General features: G+C 36.6%; 1 protein-coding gene across 1 annotated transcript in view; it reads left to right on the forward strand.

Moving 5' to 3' along the window:
- Positions 1-563: 563 nt before the first annotated feature.
- Positions 564-22,573, forward strand: part of LOC112043211 (protein peste) — a 52,647-nt gene continuing 30,637 nt past the window's right edge. Inside the window, exon 1 of the mRNA XM_024078520.2 lies at positions 564-825. The gene's annotated coding sequence lies outside the window, so the exon portion shown is untranslated. The remainder of the gene's footprint in view (positions 826-22,573) is intronic.

Genomic DNA, 22,573 nt, shown 5'->3' on the forward strand with positions numbered 1-22,573 from the left:
CCAATCCGAGAATTTCGTTTAAAGACGTGCGCGAAACAAATAAAATGGAAAAAAGTATCGTGTGTGACAGGTTGACCCGCATAGCCCGAGCCAGGATTCGAACCCTGGACCGTAGAACTTCAAGAGGGCAAAGTTGCGGATGTCCGCTAGTCACCCTTTTAGTGCCGACTGCATATCAGAGATGAGACAAAAGATCGAGCGATACATATTGTCAACCAAATATCAGTCACTGACGATCAAGTAAGCTCACATGCCTGTAGCGCTAACGCCTTGACAGCCGATAAATCTGATCGTGTGTTGATCGCGATCGGCATGACATCATTGCCAATGCCAAGTATACCCACGTTTCTTCAGCGCTGTCCGCAGCGAAGACGTTTCATGTATGCGTCAAATCCAGCCGCAGCGACCAACACACGATCAGTTATTTATAGCCGTGGGTGCTGCAGAAACGTGGGTATACTTGATCGTCAATGGCTAGCATTACTTGATCGTCAGTGACTGACTCAGTCAGTAGTCGAATCGTCAATCAGTCACAAATGTATCTTTATCTATCATCTATGATCAATTGATCAGTCACGCTTAAACCTTCGGCCGTGGAGGATGTGTGTCGCTCTCGAAGAAATACGCGCGTAAAATTATTTTAATCGTAATTTTATACGATGAATTATTCGTTAAGCGATTAATGTTTACATCCTATTGATTCTCGTGCGACGTTTATGTAGATTTTCGTTTGTTTTTTTATATAATTAATCGTGATTAGTTATTGTGGTGTTATCATTTGAATATTACAATTATTTGTTGAAAATTTATCAACAGCTTTGTAAGGTGAGTTTCTTTGCATTTTTCGATAATGATAATTTTGTTATCGTAGGTCAGCCGTTGTTTTCGTGTTGCTTGTGGAAAATTTATCCTAGGGCCGGACTTGAGAGAGCAGGCAAAGACACTTTTTACCTTGAGGTTTTATTTTTATACAAATAAAATAATAAACCTAAAACCCTACTAGTATTAAGTATAATCGTGAAAGTTTGTATGGATGTTTGTTACTATTTAACGCCGCAACTACTGAACCGATTTGGCTGAAATTTGGAATGAAAATAGATTTTACTCTGGAATAACACATAGCCCACTTTTCATCCCGGAAAATCCATGTCCATGAGGGAGGGAGGGTTCATGAGGGATTTGTAAAAAACAAAACTTCACGCGGACGAAGTCGCGGCCATTCGCTTGTAATAAATAATATTTTTTATAGTATAAAAAAATAATCATTGCCTTGAAGACACATTACAAACAAGTAGGAATTTTAAATTATTTTCAACTTTTCCGTATTGTGCATCAACATCATAATTAATAACCCGTATTCGGCTCTCTGTTGAGCATGAGTCTCCCTTTATAATGAGAGGGGTTAGGCCAATAGTCCACCACGCTGGCCCAATGCGGATTGGCAGACTTCACACACGAAGAATTAAGAAAATTCTCAGGTTGGTATGCAAATTTCCTCATGGTGTTTTTCCTACACCGTTTGAGACTCGGTAGCAGCTCCCACTGCCTGTTCTTCGTTACGACGTACCTATGAGTACAAAAGGTGATGTCACTATTATATTAAGTAACTAGCGGACGCCCGCGACTTCGTCCGCGTGAAAGTCGTTGTAAACTTTCAACTACCCCTACACTACCACTACCCTACCCTACCCCTGCCCTACCCCTACCCTACCCTACCCCTACCCTACACTACCCCTACCCTATCCCTACCCTACCCTACCCTACCCTACCCCTACCCTACTCATTAAGGCTGCACTTCTTTATTTATTCCCCCCCTCCCGCGAGTCGCGTCGAGCGCGGCAACCGTTATACAAAAATAATCCATATAGCATGAATTAGTATGCACGCGCGATGGCTTAGCGTATTTCTTGTATAACTTTGGTGTTTCTTTACCGATTTTTATGATTCTTTTTTTATTGAATAGGTTATAATGTTAACTTTCTTATTAGGGATGAGTGATGAGTGTTATAAACATAAGAGTAGACAAATATAATTACAAAGCTCCGAACTGCTAAGCTATTGGGACTTACACGTGTTATTGTGAGTCAACCATAAAAGATAGATATATATATGCTGTTGTGATTTTATAGATAATTTTAAGGAGAACATTTCCGTCATACATTATTTTTATGTAGCTTTAACCATTAAGGCTGTACACGCGATGGAAGCTTAAAAAACTGAGTAACTTCTCCCGTTTTCTCAACGTTTCTCTTCACTGCTCTGCTCCTATTCATCATAGCGTAATGAAAAGTATACTATAACCTGCCCAGAAGTATGTAGAATAATTGTACCAAGTTTCGTTAAAATCCGTCCAGTAGTTTTTGTTTCTATAAAGAACATACAGACAGACAGACAGACAGACAGACAGACAGACAGACAGACAGACAAAAATTTTACTGATTGCATTTTTGGCATCAGTATCGATCACTAATCACCCCCTGATAGTTATTTTGGAAATATATTTCATGTACAGAATTGACCTCTCTACAGATTTATTATAAGTATAGATTATCAATTCTATTAAGCGTAAGACATTAAAGGTCGATATACAAATGAAACAAATTTGATATTGAATTGTAAAATCATTACCAAAACTCTATAGTAAGAAACTACAATGCGAGATCCGGCCTTTCCTAGTCAAAGGGAATTCGGAACTTAAACCAGGAGCGTAGCGTGCCTTGGGGCCCTGTATCAATATTACTTGGGGGCCTAACAAATGAATGACAAAAGAAAGAAAAGAATAACAAAAGAAACAAAAATGCTCGTTTAAAATAAATTTGACAACGACTTAACATATTATATTCAATTAAGCGTAAGACATTAATTAATAAAAACTAATGAAACAAAATTTTCAAAACTCTAGTAAGTACATGATTAGCATAAACAGATGTCCTTAATGACACAATGCGAAGCCTAGCCTTTCTTAAATCAAAGGGAATTCGGAACTTAAACCAGTGGCGTAGCGTGCCTCGGAGGGGCCCTGTATCAACATTACTAAGGGGCCCAACAAAAAAAAAAACAAAAATGCTCGCTTATAATAAATAAGACAGCGACTTAACATAAGTTAAATGTTTCGATCTTTTGGACGCACGGAAACCCGGAAAAAAAGATTGCTTTTTTTAACTTTTGTCATTTCTGAAGCGAAAATTACAGTTTTTAATTTTTTTTTATTCTTTACAAGTTAGCCCTTGACAATCTCACCTGGTAGTAAGTTAGTAAGTGATGCAGTCTAAGATGGAAGCGGGCTAACTTGAGAATGAAAATCCAAACACCTTTCGGTTTCTACACGACATTGTACCGGAACGCTAAATCGCTTGGCGGTACGTTTTTTGCCGGTAGGGTGGTAACTAGCCACGGCAGAAGCCTCCCACCAGTCGAAATATGTTGTATAATGTTTTTTTAAATGTGATATTACGGATTACATTTTACTAATTCTTGTTACACACATAAATCCGGGGGCCCCTTATTGATACAGCTGATACGGCTGTAACTACGTCCATGAATAAACCCACAATGCTGTCTTACTTCTGGTTGGTCGGTAGGTAGGTGATGACTAACACTGGAATTCATAAACGTTGCAGGGGCACCCCCAGGGGACCATTCACCTGAGTGTCGAATTCTCAAACGCATAGGGTTAAAATTCGACACTTAGCGGGTGAATGATCCCCTGGGGGCGCCCCTACAACGTCTATGAATTCACACCAAACTTCCCAACTGCGTGGTGTTATTAAAAAAATATATATACCTAATACTTATACTAAAAATATTATCTATCTATACTTATAATAAAACTTGACAACTTTTTATGGCGAAAATAAAATTAGAAGGGGGTGAAATTGGGTTTGAAAGTTTTTATAGAAAGTCCTTGATTTTTAGAGTTACACTTTTTAAAAAATAGTCGATAATATAAATACGAAATGTAATGTGATTCAAGAAATTTTAATATTCAATCTATACTTATAATTAAACTGTAGCAGGTCCAATTGTGTACATTGAAGATACTTTTAAATTTTTTCTTGGAGGGCATTATACTCGTACAATCGATATTCTGTCTGTGTCTGTCCGTCCGTGTTTTTATTTTGACCGGGCATCACTCTGAAACTACTGAATGAATTTAAATAAAAGTTGGCACAGTTTAAGATCATAATACGTAATAGGATACTTTTTGTCAAGAAATTTTAATCAGAAGGGGATTGAATGTTTATATGGAAATTCCTTCATATTTCAAGTTATATTTGTGAAAATTGGTAGGTAGGTATACTACCAGAAAAATACTAAAAGTAATGTATTTCAAGATTTTTCATAATTATTCCCCCAAGGGTTAATAAGGGTTATTTTAAAAATATAAATAAATCGTTTATGTTTTGAGTTTTTTTTTTTATTGAGAAATAATACAATAAGGAACTTAAGCTAAGTTATCCTAATATAATCCTGCGTGTGTGATGTCTGCCAATCCGCATTGGGCCTGGGTGGTGAACTATTGGTCTAAACCGACTCATTCTGAGAGGAGACTCGAGTTCAGCAGTGAGCCGAATTATTGATAATGAGAAAAAAATCCCTCCAGACTTCTGCCGGCTAGTTGCCAGGGTATATTCGACTTGCACGGACTAAAAATAACCTCCCCTACACTCCGTGGCAGCACGCTTCGAATTTCTTCCTGCTGACCTTCCTGTTTTCTTTCACTCTCTCTCTTTTGTTCTCTTTTTTTTTCTTTCTTCTTTTTATTGTGGTTTTGAGCATATGTGCGTAGTTTTGCCGTTGCTCCTCGCTCGGCAGAATACGTGAGATGAATACAATTGATACAAATTATTCATTGAAGTTTCAACTATTTAAGTTTAGGTACAAGGTTATGTAAACAGCCGTTTTAGGGTTCCGTAGTTCACAAGGAACCCTTATAGTTTCGCCATGTCCGTCTGTTTGGTCGTCCGTCCATCCGCGGTTAGTGCAGAGGCTATTACTACTAAAAAGTTGTAAATTAGTAAGTATTATAATAATTACTAGCGAACGCCTGTAAACTGTAAACTTTCAACTACCCCTACCTCTACCCTCGTCATCAACCCATATTCGGCTCACTGCTGAGCTCGAGTCTCCTCTCAGGATGAGAGGGGTAAGGCCAATAGTCCACCACGCTGGCCCAATGCGGATTGGCAGACTTCACACACGCAGAGAATTAAGAAAATTCTCTGGTATGCAGGTTTCCTCACGATGTTTTCCTTCACCGATTGAGACACGTGATATTTAATTTCTTAAAATGCACACAACTGAAAAGTTGGAGGTGCATGCCCCGGACTGGATTCGAACCCACGCCCTCCAGAATCGGAGGCAGAGGTCATATCCACTACCCCTACCCTTTAAGGCCGCATACGCGACGGCAGCTTAAAAAATGGAGTAACTTCTCCTGCTCTCTCAAGATTTCCATTCACTGCACTGTTCCTATTGATCGTAGCGTCATGGAAAGAATATTATAACCTGCCCAGGAATATATGAAGAATAATTGTACCAAGTTATTTAAGTAAGTAAGTAAGTAAGCTTTTAAGAGCAAATTTTTGTTAAAGTCAAGTGTTCCCACACTGGCTAAACGGTGGTTTAACCTGAAAAAATTCACGAGAGTAAGATGAAACAACAATTGCTATTTAAAGGAGTCGACCATTCGACCAACATAAAAAACTTTGTTAAAAATCGAAAAGTGAATACTAATTCCATTGTTAAAAGATAAAGTTCTTAGTAACATAACTCAGAGTCTATTAAAATTTGGTATGGGTATGAATATTAATTACGAGTTGGTACATCTATAAAGAGGTAAAAAGAAAATTTGAAAAAAAAAATTTTTTTGGGCTTCCTTCCTATATGCAAAGTGAGGATGATTTTTTATCGTCTATCGTTTTCAGTATCGGGTACCGTAATCGGTATTTTTGAGCATTACATAGGGATTCAACTGTCAATTTAATCTACAGAACCACTGACACCCGACACGCACTTGGTGGGATTTTTACAAAAAGATCCTTTAACTTATCGTTACATTTGCTCTTAACAAGAATCCTTGATACCTAGACCGGTCTTTTAACTTAAAACAAAGCAGGATTTCCTTCTTTGGAATAAACGAAAAAGTCAACATTCTCAACTACCTAATACAAAAAAAAATATATGCACTATGGGTTGCCCCGCGGTTTCACATGCGTAGTTCTCGTACCTGTGGGAATATGGGGATGAAATATTGATTGTTTTTACAAATAAATCTAATCTGTCTGTAATGCTTACTCAAGTGCTTTACTTAAATGTAAGCCCAATGCGGATTGGCAGAAGACATCACGACATTATCAGATACTTGTATGCAGGTTTCCTCAGGACGTTTTTCCTTCACCGTTTGAGACACGTGATTTTTTTTAATAGGTTCATAATGAGTCCTAAGGACGGGCAGTGCGTTTATCCTACTAAAAAACGCGAAAATTGTATGGACGTTTGTTACTTTTAAACGTCGCAACTACTGAACCGATTTGGTTGAAATTTATAACAAAGACAGATAGTACCCTGAATTAACTTTAATCCCGAATCCAAGGTTTTTACGAGATTTGCCAACAACTTATGATTATGATGGTATGAAATGTTTGTTACTCTTTCATCCATTAAACCGAATTAGTTAGGCTACTTTTTATGCCGGAAAATTTAAATTACTTGTAGGTACATAATTAAATCGTGCGCGTTAACTTGACACCTGGCTTCTAATGACGTTTGCACTGTGTTTGTTTGGTTGTGTTACCAAACAAACACAGTGCAAACGTCATTAGAGCTAAGTGTCAAGTTAATCCGAACGAGCTGTATCTTTCGCGGGTAACCCTGCGGGGCGCAGCTAGTGCATAACGTGCGTGCGTGATGAGCCGATGTCGCCGTATGCGCTAAGACTAACCCTTGAACCGCCAAGGTTGCGTAGTTGATCCAGTGCTACATAAAGTAGCTCAGCTAATCTATAGCGATATTTTTAAAACTCGCAAGTGCGAGTTTCGAATTCACCTCTATCTCTCTCTGTTTAACACGATACTATAGAATGAGAAAGATAGCGGAGAGTACAAACTCGCCTTGCGAGTTACACAAAGCATCATTAGCACACTCAGACCAATTATTGTATAGGACCTGCCTCGCTAGACGTTACATTTCTGTCAAAGTATATGATCAACGATCTAATGCGATTATAAAAAAACTGTCTCTATATAATTGATGTTAAATAGTTGTAATCGCGTTAGTCGGTTAAAGAGCTCCTTAAAAATACCTTTCTGTGTAATTGATTGGTGTAAAAAACGGGTAAAAACTTCTAATTTAGTATAAGATATATACCTAATCTAGGCTCGTTTTCTTCAGAAAATGACAGACAATTTTGTTCGTGACTATGAGTCCGATACAGGTCCTTCTATAATTGGTCTGAGTTAGCACAGTATACTCGTTAGAGAATAGCTGTTGATTTCGTGTAATCTCCTAATCGCGTCAACAGTTAGAGGTAACGTGCGGGCGTATTATTATCATCACAAGTATTATTTTTATCAGTCTAAAAACAGATTAACCGTAAATTGATTATTATGTAGGTACCTGCTTAATTACTTAGCCAATACAAATGGTCTAAAGTGTTCTGAAATTGTTATAAAATAGTAAATTAAATTAATAATAATAAACTTTGACGGCCTCCGTGCCGCAGTGGTATGCGCGGTGGATTTACGGGATGTCCTGGGTTCGATCCCCGGCTGGTTCGATTGAGGTTTCTTAATTAATCCAGGTCTGGCTGGTGGCTTCGGCCGTGGCTTGTTACCACCCTACCGACAAAGAAGTACCGTCAAGCGATTTAGCGTTCCGGTACGATGTCGTGTAGAAACCGAAAGGTGTGTGGATTATGTGTGGACATCCTACTCCTAACAAGTTAGCCCGCTTCCATCTTAGATTTCATCATCACTTACCATCAGGTGAGATTGTAGTCAAGGGCTAACTTGAAGAGAAAAAAAAAAAAAATTACGTACGTATACATCACCATCATTAACAGCCGGTGGACATAAGCCTCTTATATAGACTTCCATAAACCAAGGTATCGGGCCGCCAACGGCTCTCTGCAGAAAATATTGTGAACGCAGAAAAACCATCTCATAGAGCAGAAAAAAACATTTCATAGAGCAAAAAACAACATTTCATAGAGCAGAAAAAACCATCTCATAGAGCAGAAAAAAATCATTTCTTAGAGCAGAATTATCATCTGTTAGAGTATAACATACTTACTCATAACTACATACTTATAGAGCAGAAAATACTATCACAGTGATTCGAAGTTTTTTTCACTGCCTACCTAAGTATACCTACCTGCTAAATTTCCAAAGAATTGTTGAGTATGATTTCAAAATAGCTACACAACAATAAACTAGGGGAGTAAAAGTAGGGTACTTTACCTCCCCTACTTTCAAAGATTTCCTGGAGAAAAATAACAACTTTTGAAGTTGTTTTCTAAAGTATCTTTTTGTGCTTTGTTTTTTTTGGGTGTAGAAAATTTGTAAATTGAATGATGTTTAATTTAATAAATCAAAGTATTTACCCTACCTACATAAGACATAATAAAGGGTATACCATATAAGGAGCTGTGCATTTCAACCGGATTTGTGTTGTCTTGTTATTTATTAAATACTAGCTGACGCTGGGCGGTTTCACCCGTATGGTTTCCATTGGAATACGGGGATAAAATGTAGCCTAGCCTTCCCCGATAAATGGGCTATCTAACACTGAAAGATTTTTTTAAATCGGACAAGTAGTTCCTGAGATTAGCGCGTTTAATCAAAGAAACAAACTATTCAACTTTATAATATTAGTATAGATAGCAGACGCCACGCGGTTTCACCCGCGTAATTCCAGATTCTCTAGGAATTTATCGAGGAGGGCTATAACCTAACTAAATGCTAAACCACGCAGGTAAAACCATGCAGAGTCAGCTAGTAAATAATAAAAAAATAATTATATATCAGATATTTGATTAATAAAATCACAAGACAGGAAGCGATTTTTTTACTTTTTAATACGTTCGTCATGTGAACGAGTCTAGTCTTGTTTCAATGTTATTCCCACATTAACATAATAAAATAATAATATTATTTTTATAATTTTTTAGCACCGTTGAAATATTTATAAAAAACGTGTTTTTTTCCAATTATATGCATAATGTTTATTATTCTCAATCTGTGTGTATAGGTAGGTAGATAATAATATTTTTTAAATGTTACACGGATTAAATAATAAATTGGCAGATGGAGTGCACGGAACACGACGGTATCGTAGCCGTTCCAAATACAAAATTCAAAAACAAATACATTCTCGAATCAGTACGACACGAAGCGTCGCATCAGTAATTACTTATTTTAAATATTATTCAAATGGCGTCTTATATTTTGAAAAATAAAGAAATAAGATGAAGTATTTTTTTAAGTAATATTGTTGTTATTGTTAAATTTTGAAATACAAATTATGAAAAAAGTTTGTATAAGCGGATGTCAAGGAGACGCGTGACATTTGGTTTTTTTATGGGTTTCACCACGCTGCGTGTAAAGACTCATTCTGGACATTTTTTATTCTGTGGTCACACGTGAAATATTTGTGCGTGAAACAGAAAAGCGGTTATTAGGCATCGGTTTTTGGGTAAACGGGTTTCGATCTCACACGCCTTCCCCTGTATCACGCTTAATAATTAAACAACGCGTTTTTTCATCATTGTGCTGTCTTACACCTATATTTCAGCCACACTTGATGTGTACTGTTTGTCATTTTCAACCCATATTCAGCTCACTGCTGAGCTCGAGTCTCCTCTCAGAATGAGAGGGGTAAGGCCAATAGTCCACCACGCTGGCCCAATGCGGATTGGCAGACTTCACACACGCAGAGAATTAAGAAATTCTCTGGTATGCAGGTTTCCTCACGATGTTTTCCTTCACCGGTTGAGACACGTTATATTTAATTTCTTAAAATGCACACAACTGAAAAGGAGGTGCATGTCCCGGACCGGATTCGAACCCACACCCCCTCCGGAATCGGAGGCAGAGGTCGTATCCACTGGGCTATCACGGTTCTGTTCTGTTCTGTGTACTGTTTACAAACAAACAAATTAAAAACTAGGGTACAAGACGCTAGTCATTTCACACATTATAATAATTAACGTGTTCTTTAATTAATGAAAACAAATTCGATTAACAAGCTTAGAACAATTAGATTTAGTTAATACATTTTGAATAACATTTTATAAACGAACAATACATAATTTAAAATCAATAAGTCATAAAATTACACGCGTTTACCTTCATTACTAAAAATAAAATAAAATAATCGAAGCCGGTAGATCGCTTCGAGGTTGCAATTTCATGAAAAAAAAACGGATTTGTCTATGTTAGGGCAGTAAAGGGATTAGTTAATTTAATTAACCAATTTATGCTGTCTTTACATGGCTTCTTGAGAAATTGACGAAGACTATACATAATAACTATTTCATCCCCTTCTATTAATATTTTCGCATATTTTGTATATAACAAATAGTCCACTAATCTTAATATATAAAATTCTTGTGTCACAATTTTCGTTGCCATACTCCTCGGAAACGGCTTGACCGATTTTGATGAATTTTTTTGTGCTTATCCGGTATTTATGAGAATAGGCAATCACATCAACATCTATTTTTTATACCCCTAATTGTTATTCGAATCGTCCGTGGGTAGGGGTAGGGTAGGGGTAGGGTAGGGGTAGAGTAGGGGTAGGGTAGGGGTAGGGTAGGGGTAGGGTAGGGGTACGGTATGGGTAGGGTAGGGGTGGGGTAAAGGTAGGGTAGGGGTAAGGTAGGGGTAGGGTAGGGGTAGGGTAGGGGTAGGGTAGGAGTAGGAGTAGGGGTAGGGTAGGGGTAGGATAGGGGTAGTTGAAAGTTTACATCGGGTAGGGTAGGAGTAGGAGTAGGGGTAGGGTAGGGGTAGGTTAGGGGTAGTTGAAAGTTTACATCAAGTTTCACGCGGACGAAGTCGCGGGCGTCCGCTAGTCATTTTATATAAAGATAACCAAAAACGTGGACGATTTATATAAAAAAAAAAAATTCAACCCCATTTTAAGCCTTTAAGGTTAGAATTTGAACTCACTTTTTCCGGAAAAGGACTATCAAAATACTATAATTTTTAGACCTGGATATTACCGCCATGTGGAATACAGAGTCAGAATCTACATTTGTTCCGATATAGTCGTTTCAGTCAATGGTCTTATAGCTAAAAGCTTCGACTAACACCTTTGGCTTAACTTCTGGGTCCGATACAGAAGGCAGTGATTCTTGAGACGGCGTCTATTGTGAGAAGATCTCTCACTCTCACTCTCCGCCGGTTGCTTGGGCACTCGAATGTTCCGGAAGGTTTTTTTTTTATAAATTTTAAGCTATTGTATTTTATCGCGGGCTTTAAGCGCAGGGACCGAATCAAGAAATTCCGTAACGAAAATAAAAACCTAACACCCCAGCCGTGCATTAACACATATCGACTCAACTGGACAAGTGATGTGAAACTATTAAACCAGAGTTCGATTCCAGCCCAATTTTATTTATTTTTTATTATTGCATAAATAAAATTAATAAATATTATAATTTGACGGCCGCGTGGCGCAGTGGGTAGTGACCCTGCTTTCTGCATCCACGGCCGTGGGTTCGATTCCCACAACTGGAAAATATTTGTGTGATGTGGGTGTTTTCCAGTGTCTGTGTGTATTTATACATTATATAAGTATTTATATGTAGTATATAATTGTATATTAATATTATAATATCAACTATCTTAGCACCCATAACACAAGCTACTCTGTATGCTTATTTTGGGGCTAGATAGTGATGTGTATTGTTTAAGTATATTTATTTATTTTATTTATTTAAATAATTATGATGACGTTTTTTTTAATGGGTCGCACCGGCTTCACACGTTACTAGTAAAGACTCTGGGTACTCTGTGGCTAGTCCGTTAAACAGTCTAAAACATGTATTGTGAGGCGGGTAAAGTCGGGCTCGCGTAGCTAGGCTCTCAGTATGATTGTACGAGATTGGTCCGGCATTGTCGTCTTCCCAGCTCAGCCCGGATATGCGCATTATCTACTTGAGCTCGTTCAACTCCACTTATGAGCAGTGGACTGATGACCACTTACCATTTCGGAATTCTGAGGCATAACTATCTATATATATATATATATATATCTACTTGTATATATATACTTATAAAACTATTACAGGTCAAATTCTGTACATTGAAGATTTTTGAATTTTTTGTTGCAGGGCATAATATCGATACTGAAGCCAAAAATATTTTTAAAATTAAAAATATGTCTGTCCGTGTTTTTGTTGATTGATCATCACGCTAAAACTACTGAATGAATTTAAATGAATTTTGGCAGGTATTAAGACCATAATACGGAGAAGGTTATGGGATACTTTTTATCGCAAAAATAAAATCAGAAGGGGTTGAAATAGGCAATGTAATGTTTGTATGGAATGTACTTGATTTTTCAAGTTACATTTTAAAAAAAATAGTATATGAACTACCAGAAAAATAGTAAAAATAATGTCATTCAAAATTTTTCAAAATTCTACCTCTAAAGGGTTAAAAGTGGGTTAAAGTTTTTAAATATTCATTTCATTCATTCGTTCATGTTTTGAGTTACAGTTTTGTTAAATTATTAGTGGACAATTTATTATGCATAAAACATGCAAAAATGTAAATAGTGGGGAGTAAAATAGGGGTTGAAAGTTTACATCGAATTCCACGCGGACGAAATCGCGGGCGTTCGCTAGTTAGCCTACCTGATAGCGTTCTAGGTTTAGTGGTTAATTTCATTGTCTGCGGATTATGAGGTCAAAGGTTCATAAATCATTTATTGCCAGAATGTGGTCATATACAGATATTGTTACATTTTAATGTTCATACATAATCTGCCTCATAGGCGTGCAAGCCGAGTACATTATAATAATTTTTATTTATGCAATATTACAGTTGTCAATTATTTACAATGTCATTTCATAAATTAAAGTCAATGAATAATAATAATAAGATTAAACCAAGGGTAATACTGTCAAAACATTAGGTATTCATTTACATTTTATTGATATAAAATAATTTTTCATTAAGGAACTCTGATACTGTGTAATAACCTTTATCTAAGAGTATTTTGAACATTCTTACTTCTATTATAAAAAATTTATATCTTGGCAACTTCGTTCGTAACACTCCCGAAGTTGCGCACGGGGCGGGGGGCGTGTAGCGATGAATAAAAAACCCACGACTGTTGCACGTTACTTCAGTCTTTCCGCCCGTCGCTCGCATATCATGTGAGTGTTAAAAACGAACTTTCCAGACTATAGTGATTATTTTATTCCATATTCAGTCAGACATAAGTTACCAACAACCGAAAATTTACGTAAACGTCAATAAATAACTCTTGTGATGAAAGATAAATACAAGCTCAGTTTTAGCTCAATTTTGTTGATCATACAGCAACATACAACAAAAAAAACGTTCTGAAACTTAAGAAAACATAAAAACAATATTATTCCTCAACCCATTAATATGTATTATTATTATAGATATTATACCTACCTATTCGTAGACGTGTAGATATTCATAGATATTCTTTCTAATATTATAAAGCAGAAAGATTTGTTTGTTTGTTTGCATTGAATAGGCTCCGAGACTACTGAACCGATTTGAGAAATCTTTCACTGGTGGCAGAGTCTCACAGGAGACGCCATTAGAGAGTCCGCCCATCCAATCTGCTTCAGCCTTAGGACCCCATAAGGCGATGCTTTTCGGCTCGTCCAAACCCTCCAGTGACGCCGCTGGGAGCCTACCTACAACATATTGTCTCCCGTTTGCTATAGGCTATATTTTATCCTTGTATTCCTACTGAAACGGGAACCACGCGGGTAAAACCGCGTGGCGTCTGCTATAGTTAGATAATAATTATGTCAATGATCATCATGGGTTTATTATTGTTCTTAATTATATTGCTCAAATATTAACATATTTACTTATTAGCCTACAAAAAAATTGCTAATTATGAACATATAAATGTAATTAAAGATTTAATTATAAATAATAATAAATTAATTTTAATCTGTTGTGTATTTTTTAAATCATGAGAAGGATTTTTTTTTTTATTTCATGTCAACACTTTGTATTTTTGTGATTGTGATTTTCGCACGCCGTTCGTAATGGCACTTTTTAAGACAGTTGAATAAAATTTTAATACTTATTACTGTAGTTTATTACTCGCCAGTCCGCATTGGAGCTGCGTGATGGGTTTTAAGTTCCATATTACGGGCGCTATAGGGCCTCTAGGCTATATTTTATCCCCGTATTCCTACGGGAACTGAAACCACACGGGTGAAACCGCGTGGCATCTGCTACTTATGCAATACGTCGCGGAAACTACTTGGACAATTAAAAATTATTGATGTAATCAAAAATTCATTACATTGATTTAATGAATACAAAAACAATTGTAAGCGATCTGCACAAAACGTGAGCATCCTATTTATTAGGTGTTTTTCTAGGTTTTTACAGAACATTAGATCTAATCATGACGACTTTGAAACTAAAGTCAAAGTCAATTTAACAGTTTACTAAATGTCCGTGCATGTTTATTAAACGACTTCAAAATATTAAATTAAGCTGATTGAACAAAATATATTTTGATTTCATTAAATACTTTTTATATTCCGTATTTTTATTATGTTATGTCGGAATATGCCCGAATTGTTTTGAACCTATATGCGGCCCTTAGTCATGAGCCGCTCGTGATCGTCAAGCGCGGCACGATCCAAACAGCAGGGTTATTATGTATCTCGGTGTACCATTCAAGTAATCAATTCAAATCAGAAAAAACCAAAAATTGCAAAAACATAAATACGATGAAAAAAACTATGTAGTGACAGATAGTTTTTCAACGTATTTTTGTTTTTGCAATCATTTAACTTTGTGTTTTCAACGAAATGACACAATAAACGTCATTTTACGTAAAGTAACGTTAATTTATTAGTGGTATTAGCAGGTAGTAACGTTATTTTAAGTGAAAACTAATATTTACATAATTTTGTTGAAATATGCATGTTAGACGATAGTTAAAACAAAAGATCATTGCCATTTGATGACAAATGACATATTCAAGGTAATTTGAATTAAAATAGAAATAACTATATTAGATAATCACAAAAACGAAAATACGACAAAAATCGATGTAGTGACTCATTGTTTGAATGGTACACTGAGATACATAATAAGGCCGCTGATCAGGTTGGAATCAGCTTGTAATATGCATAAAGATAACTTGAAAACGTTGAAAAAAAAAAATGCATTTTTTGTTACAAAAATACGTTTTCTATTGTGCGTAATACGTTATCTATGAGCTTTTCATTTTACTCAGATAGATACGTAGTAGGTTACGAAAGTTGGCGCAAAAAATGACAATCTAATCGAGCATCTCGCGTGATAGTGGTTTGCCTGTTTAGCTGACAAGTGACGACAAGATTGGTAGGTTTTTTGCACAAACGACCTAGACTATTAAAGTGTTAATATCTGTGCCTAATCAGTCTATACGACACATTGTTAACGCTGTTCACGTAGGAATCAACATAATTAGTATATACGGATTATAAACAATGTTTTAATTAATTAATTTTGCTATTCTCGTCGAAAATCCGACCAAGGAGATCATTCACGCTCCTTACATTTTTGGGCTCTTTTTGATAGTGCCGGCCAACAAAAAAAAAATGGCACGATTCGTTAGAATTAGCCATTTGTAGCAATAGTTACTATGGCATAAAGGCTAAGTCTAATTATACAGTTTCGATGATTCGTCAAATTTATATATTTTATTAATTTTTTAACGTATCGTTCAACAAAAATAAGATATGTATCATTAGAACTGTCCATTTGGTTTGGCGTGAACCAAGTTATAAAGGTTCGATGTCACTTTCGAATATCGACAAAATGTATGAATATAACGAATCGCCGAATGGTTAAAAGCCTCCTACAACTTTTATATCACATTAGCTATTACTTCAAAAGGCAAGTTCTAACAATTAGTGCCATTTTTTTTGTTGACCGGCCCAAAATGAATGATCTCCTTTATGCGACAAAGTCACCCAGATAGTATAAAATAATTACCCTGAAAAAGCCGTCTACGCATATTTCGGTGATCTTGCGAACTAGGTCACGGCCACTACTATAGTTGGTTACTATGGTTGTTGGCTGTGGTTGCAAAAGCTACGATAGGGCTGTAACCAGGTTTACAGCCACAAACAGGCTACTGCAGTCGTAAAATGGGAGCTTTTCAGCAGGTCTGGCTGGTGGGAGGCTTCGGCCGTGGCTAGTTACCACCCTACCGGCAAAGACGTACCGCCAAGCGATTTAGCATTCCGGTACGATGCCGTGCAGAAACCGAAAGGGGTGTGGATTTTCATCCTCCTCCTAACAAGTTAGCCCGCTTCCATCTTAGACTGCATCATCACTTACCAACTTACCACCAGGTGAGATTGTAGTCAAGGGCTAACTTGTAAAAGAATAAAAAAAAATGTCTAGAAACCGTGTAGAAAAATAAAAATCGGTCAAGTGCGTGTCGGGCCACGCGCAGTGTAGGGTTCCGTAGATTAAATTAGCACTTCAAACCCTTTAATGCACAAAAATATTGATAGCGATGCCCCTGAATAAAAATAATCATCCTCATTTTGCACGCAGGGAAAGAACCCCAAAAACTTATTTTTTTTTAATTTTCCTTTTACCACTATAAAGAGGTACCTAAATAATTTACCCATGACAAATTTCAGCTTACTAGTTCTAGCCTTTGCGTTATCTTATTGAAAACTTTATCTAATTATTTGTATGCACTTATCATGCTCAGAGTACCTTTTTTTAAGTTGGTCGACTTTATCTCTTGAAATGGCAATCACTTACAGACGGACAGGGCTTAACTATAAAGGTTCCTTGTGGACCGCGAAACCCTAAAAATGTAATTTACTTACATTAAGGTCAAAGTTTTAAGGTACTATTGATTGACCAGGTGATAAGAAATGAAAAAGCTTACAATAATACGGGTATTATTTCAAAATAAGCAATAATTATTTGCTTTTCACTCACTGACAAGTGACTAAACATCATAGTGAGTAACAAAAAACGACAAAATATAATTGAAGTAATGAGTGTACTTGAATGATTCGATCAGCTCTTGACAGAATTGACACATCCGTTATGTGTAGGCGCAGCTTTCTGGTCAATTACTGATTCCTGGCGGACATTGTCCGTGTCTCGTCACATTGTTCAAACGATGCGTGATATGTGGCCAGGAATTGCTTTATTTCCGTTCTTTTTTTTTATTCTTTACAAGTTACTTGACTACAATCTCACCTGATGGTAAGTGATGATGCAGTCTAAGATGGAAGCGGGCTAACTTGTTAGGAGGAGGATGAAAATCCACACCCCTTTCGGTTTCTACACGGCATCGTACCGGAACGCTAAATCGTTTGGCGGTATGTCTGCGCCACGGAGGCCGTCAAAACGTCCGTTCTCTACAGTAAGGACGGTTGGTGGCTTAGCAACCATTAAAAGAGCTACATGTCAGCACTAATCCATGAGAGCTGACGAGAATACTAACACTATCATTATCAGCAAAGATTTTAAACTAATTTTAGCAGACTCAAAAGTGGATTACTAAAATAAGAAAACCAAGAAGGGTTATGATTCACAACATTTGTCAGGAAAACTTAATTAACAAATTAAACTGTAACCAAAATAAAACCCAAAAATGGAAGAGAATGATCGTAAGTGGAGTCACGCACTTGTGAACGTTGTGTGTAGGGTTAAAGACGTCTATGACAGTCAACTAAGACTCCCCTTTTCCACTAAAGTCACTCTCCCCGCCTATCCCAAGTAACCGATAAAGAATTACAAAACAAGAAATGTGGAAGCATATTAAAGCATACATACGACGAGCGCCTTCGGCCTTATATCGCAAGTCGTTCCCGCCAACCGATCGCAACCCCTATCTAACTCCCTACTGTTCAATAATCATAAAACAAGAAAAGCCGAGTCAGACGTGATTTAAGAAAGTTATCGTAAAAACTAGCTTCTTAAATATGTTTTAAGCTCTCTACCTTGTTGATATAAAAACTTTTGATTTCTGCAAAATTTTTAAATTCAAATGATTTTATTGATGGGTTTGGAGTCTCTTAGCAACACGTCGCATCTCAAGCTAAGATTATAACTGCTTAAATTTACATAATATACATATTAAATTGTAAAATAGCTTAATATTATGTTTATTTACTTATAGTTTACATAGAAGACTCGTAAGTTAAATCTATAATGGTATTTAATGTTCTGGTTCAATTTAAATAAGAATAATATCGTAATTACAGAATGAATAGTTGAATGTCTTTAATTAAGTCAAACATGCTTTGTTATAAATAGAAAAAAAAGACGATAATTATCTTAAATATTAGTTAGTATATCTATTTGTCTAATCCTACCAATATAATAAACGCGAAAGTTTGTATGGATGTTTGTATAGATATTTGTTTGGATGTTTGTTACTCTTTAACGCCGGAACTACTGAACCGATTTGGCTGAAATTTGGAATGAAAATAGATTTCACTATAGATTAACTATACAATACAATAGGCTACTTTTCATCCCGGAAAAATCCATGGTTCCCGAGGGATTTGCGAAAAACTAAATTTCATTTTCGAAGTCGCGGGCGTCTGCTAGTTAGTATATAATTAATGAATTTGCACATTGTTATCGCTGATTGCGATGAGCGATCCGTTCTGTACAGTAGCGTAGCGTGTCTTGGAAAGGCCCTGTATCAAAATTAGTTGGGGGGGCCCAATAGACGAGCGGCAAATCCCAAAAAATCTCTTTATAGTTTTGCAAGTTCGTTCGTAACACTGCCGATGATCCGCGTGCCGGGGAATGAAAAACCCACGGCTGATGCACCTCACTCCCCCGCACGCACGATTTCACACCCGCGCAGTCTCCCCCAACGCATCGGAGTATGCTGTCTTTTAGAGCCTGAGCATATCTGGCGAAACGCAGCGTTACTACGAGTATCAAGCATTGCTCTTGTCCTTGTTGTGGTCTAAGAACCTATGATGACCAGATATATGCTGTAGATAAAACTGCAGTCATGTCAATATGATGACAGTTTTATATATATATTTGTCGAGATTTCAAGTTTATTCAGTTGAACGCTTTAGCTGGATCTAGTCACTTTAGTTGTGAGTAAAGGAATTGGGTGAGTCAGTTACCCGTATAGTGAGGCCATTATAATAATAACATCGCATTGTTAGATACTTTCGATGTAGTAAAAGGGCCCTTTAATCCAACTACTAGCGGTTGCCAGTCCGTGATCCTGCTCGAGCTTGACTCTCTGCTCCACAATAGTTAATCTTGGTTTACAGACGATAGTGTCAGCGCTATACTAGATCAATATTGTAGTTAGAGGGTAGAACTGTATTAGTAAGTTAAGCGGTAGTTCCGCTAACAATAATTGATAGTGTTACTTTGTGTATCTGCCATCCTTGACACGTAAAGCTTATGAACCTACTCTGAGGCTACGACTTCTCCATTATCATCATGAAACTTAGTCATTCCCCGTTATATTCATATAGATATTACGTAGGATATTTTGATATATTTCAATCAAAATGTTATCCTTGAACTTTCATGGGTATCACCGATTATGTAATAAAACAGCGAAATGCTAATTTTTTGCAAATATTCCATACTATTTGCATAATATTATTACCCCATTAGCCTTAATATATTGTTATGCCTTTTGTGAGTCAATTGACACTTAGTGCAGATTATTTGATTTTTAGAAAATATTTCGACATGTAAATGATTTTTAAATTCATTTATTGAATGAATAAGGAAACTAAAAAATTGGTTTTTGATATTATACTACTAATTTATCTCCTGTATAATATATTTAAACGAGTAATTTAGATATAAATTAGGTACTTTTCTGAAACGGGTTAGACGAAATTAGATTAAATGGTTTTGTTTTTTTACCCGACTTTACTAAAACTACATTTAATACATGTTATACATTATATATAAAATACTTTGATTAACGAACTTTTTAATCCTATCAATTCAACGTTACTGTTCATTATACCCATATTCGGCTCACTGCTGAGCTCGAGTCTCTCAGAATGAGAGGGGTTAGGACAATAGTCCACCACGCTGGCCCAATGTAGATTGGCAGACATCACACACGCAGAGAATTAAGAAAATTCTCTGGTATGCAGGTTTCCTCATGATGTTTTTCCTTCACAGTTTGAAACACGTGATATTTAATATCTTAAAATGCACACAACTGAAAAGTTATAGGTGCATGTCCGGACCCCGGACCGGATTCGAACCCACACCCTCCGGAATCGGTGGCAGAGGTCATATCCACTGGGCTATCACGTTACTGTTACACTTCAACAAATCTTTATCGCCGCAACTACTGAACCGATTTGGCTGAAATTTAAAACGAAGATACCCTAAACTAACACAAAAGCTACTTTTCATCCCGGAAAAATCGTGGTTCCCGCGGGATGAATTCCACGCGAACGAAGTCGCGGGCGTCCGCTAGTTATTTATAAATTCTTTATTTAAGATTAATATAAAAAAAATAGAATTTTACTTAAATTGTTCTATAATTGATTTATTATTTATATGAAACTTACCTACATTGTTTTGTAGAAAATGCATTTTTGAGACATTATATTTATTTAGTTTCTGTTCAAAATTTCCTTCTACATGTAATTATTATTGGAAATTTTATAGCACATGTAGTTTTAGTAGGGTGAACATTGCGTATTTCGTTCGATTTGCGTTGCAGGCCCTTTAAATCTCATATGCCAGTAATTTCATAGGTTTTAAAACTTAAACCTCATATGCCTGTAGTTATTAAGCCTGATGTCATTTATTCTCCTCCCAACAAGTTAGCCCGCTTCTATCTTAGATTGCATCATCACTTACCATCAGGTGAGATTGTAGTCAAGCAGTCCTACTAAGCAGACTACAATCTCACCTGATGAATCACTTGTAAAGAATAAAAAATAAATAAATAAAAGAAATTTCAGCGACAACCAACAACGGGACGGGATCAGGAAATCTGCTATCGAATGAATAATGCATAAAATGCTATACGAAAAACATACCTACATTATGCAAAAGCTAAAGTCGTGGAATTAATTAATGTAAAAATTTCTAATATACATACTTAGATAAATTAACGAATACCTAATCTAGCTAATAAATCTAGTCTAGATCGTATAATTGATAAGAGCTAGGAACAAGATGTAGTTTGTGCAATAGATTATAAGGTCATTAATCAATTAACTAATTAATTTTTTTTTCATTTACCGATAACTTCGTCCGGTCTGGTTTTCTATCAATATAAACAAGGATATCTTCTCATGAGTTTTTTTTCTGTTGCCATGCGTAAAAAGAAGTAATATAATATCACGATGAGATATAGAAATATTTCACGTTCTCGTTTTACAACAACGTATGATAGCCTTTTTTTGACGACCTCTGTGGCGCAGTGGTATGAGCGGTGGATTTACAAGACGAAAGTCCTGGGTTCGATTCCCGGCTGAGCCGATTGAGGTTTTCTTAATTGGTCCAGGTCTGGCTGGTGGAAGGCTTCGGCCGTTGCTAGTTACCACCGTACCAGCAAAGGCGTACCGCTAAGCGATTTAGCGTATCGGTACGATGTCGTGTAGGAAATGTAAGGGGTGTGGATTTTCATCCTCCTCCTAACAAGTTAGCCCGCTTCCATCTAAGATTGCATCATCACTTACCATCAGGTGAGATTGTAGTCAACATGTAAAGAATAAAAAAAAGCCTCATTTTGTAACCGCCTTCGAAAAGGAGGAGCAAACTGATCAGCAAATAGAACATCATTTAATATTATGATGTTATTTTATGTTTTTCGGTTTCGAAGTCGGTTGTATTATTTTTCATTAAATTTTTTTAAGGCTGAAGTTTGTCAGCCCATGCTCCCACCAATGCTAAGTATGGTAGGTACTTCTACAATGATATTAAAAAATTATCATTGTACTTCTACATACGTTTTCTGTGGTATGGTAGAAACCCTGGAGACCTTTCTATCAATATAAACAAGGATATATAGCCCAGTGGATATGACCTCTGCCTTCGACTCCGGATGTGGGTTCGAATCCGGTTTGGGGCATGCATGCAACTTTTCAGTTGTGTGCATTTTAAGAAATCGTGAGGAAACCTGCATACCAGATTTAATCCTCGTCATAATATACGAGAGACGCATATCTCTTCCGCTGAGTGAGTGTAAGTGAGCTCCCTTCCATCTTATATTCCATTATCTAAAGAAAAAAAAGCTCAATATTCAATAGCTCGACCCGGGATTCGACCATGACCTTGTATTCCGAAGCGACATAGGTTTACCACCTACTGAACATGCAGTACTATGAATGGTTGTAATCAACTGC

This window comes from Bicyclus anynana, chromosome 9 (genome assembly GCF_947172395.1).
Source record: "Bicyclus anynana chromosome 9, ilBicAnyn1.1, whole genome shotgun sequence".
NCBI classification, from domain to species: domain Eukaryota; kingdom Metazoa; phylum Arthropoda; class Insecta; order Lepidoptera; family Nymphalidae; genus Bicyclus; species Bicyclus anynana.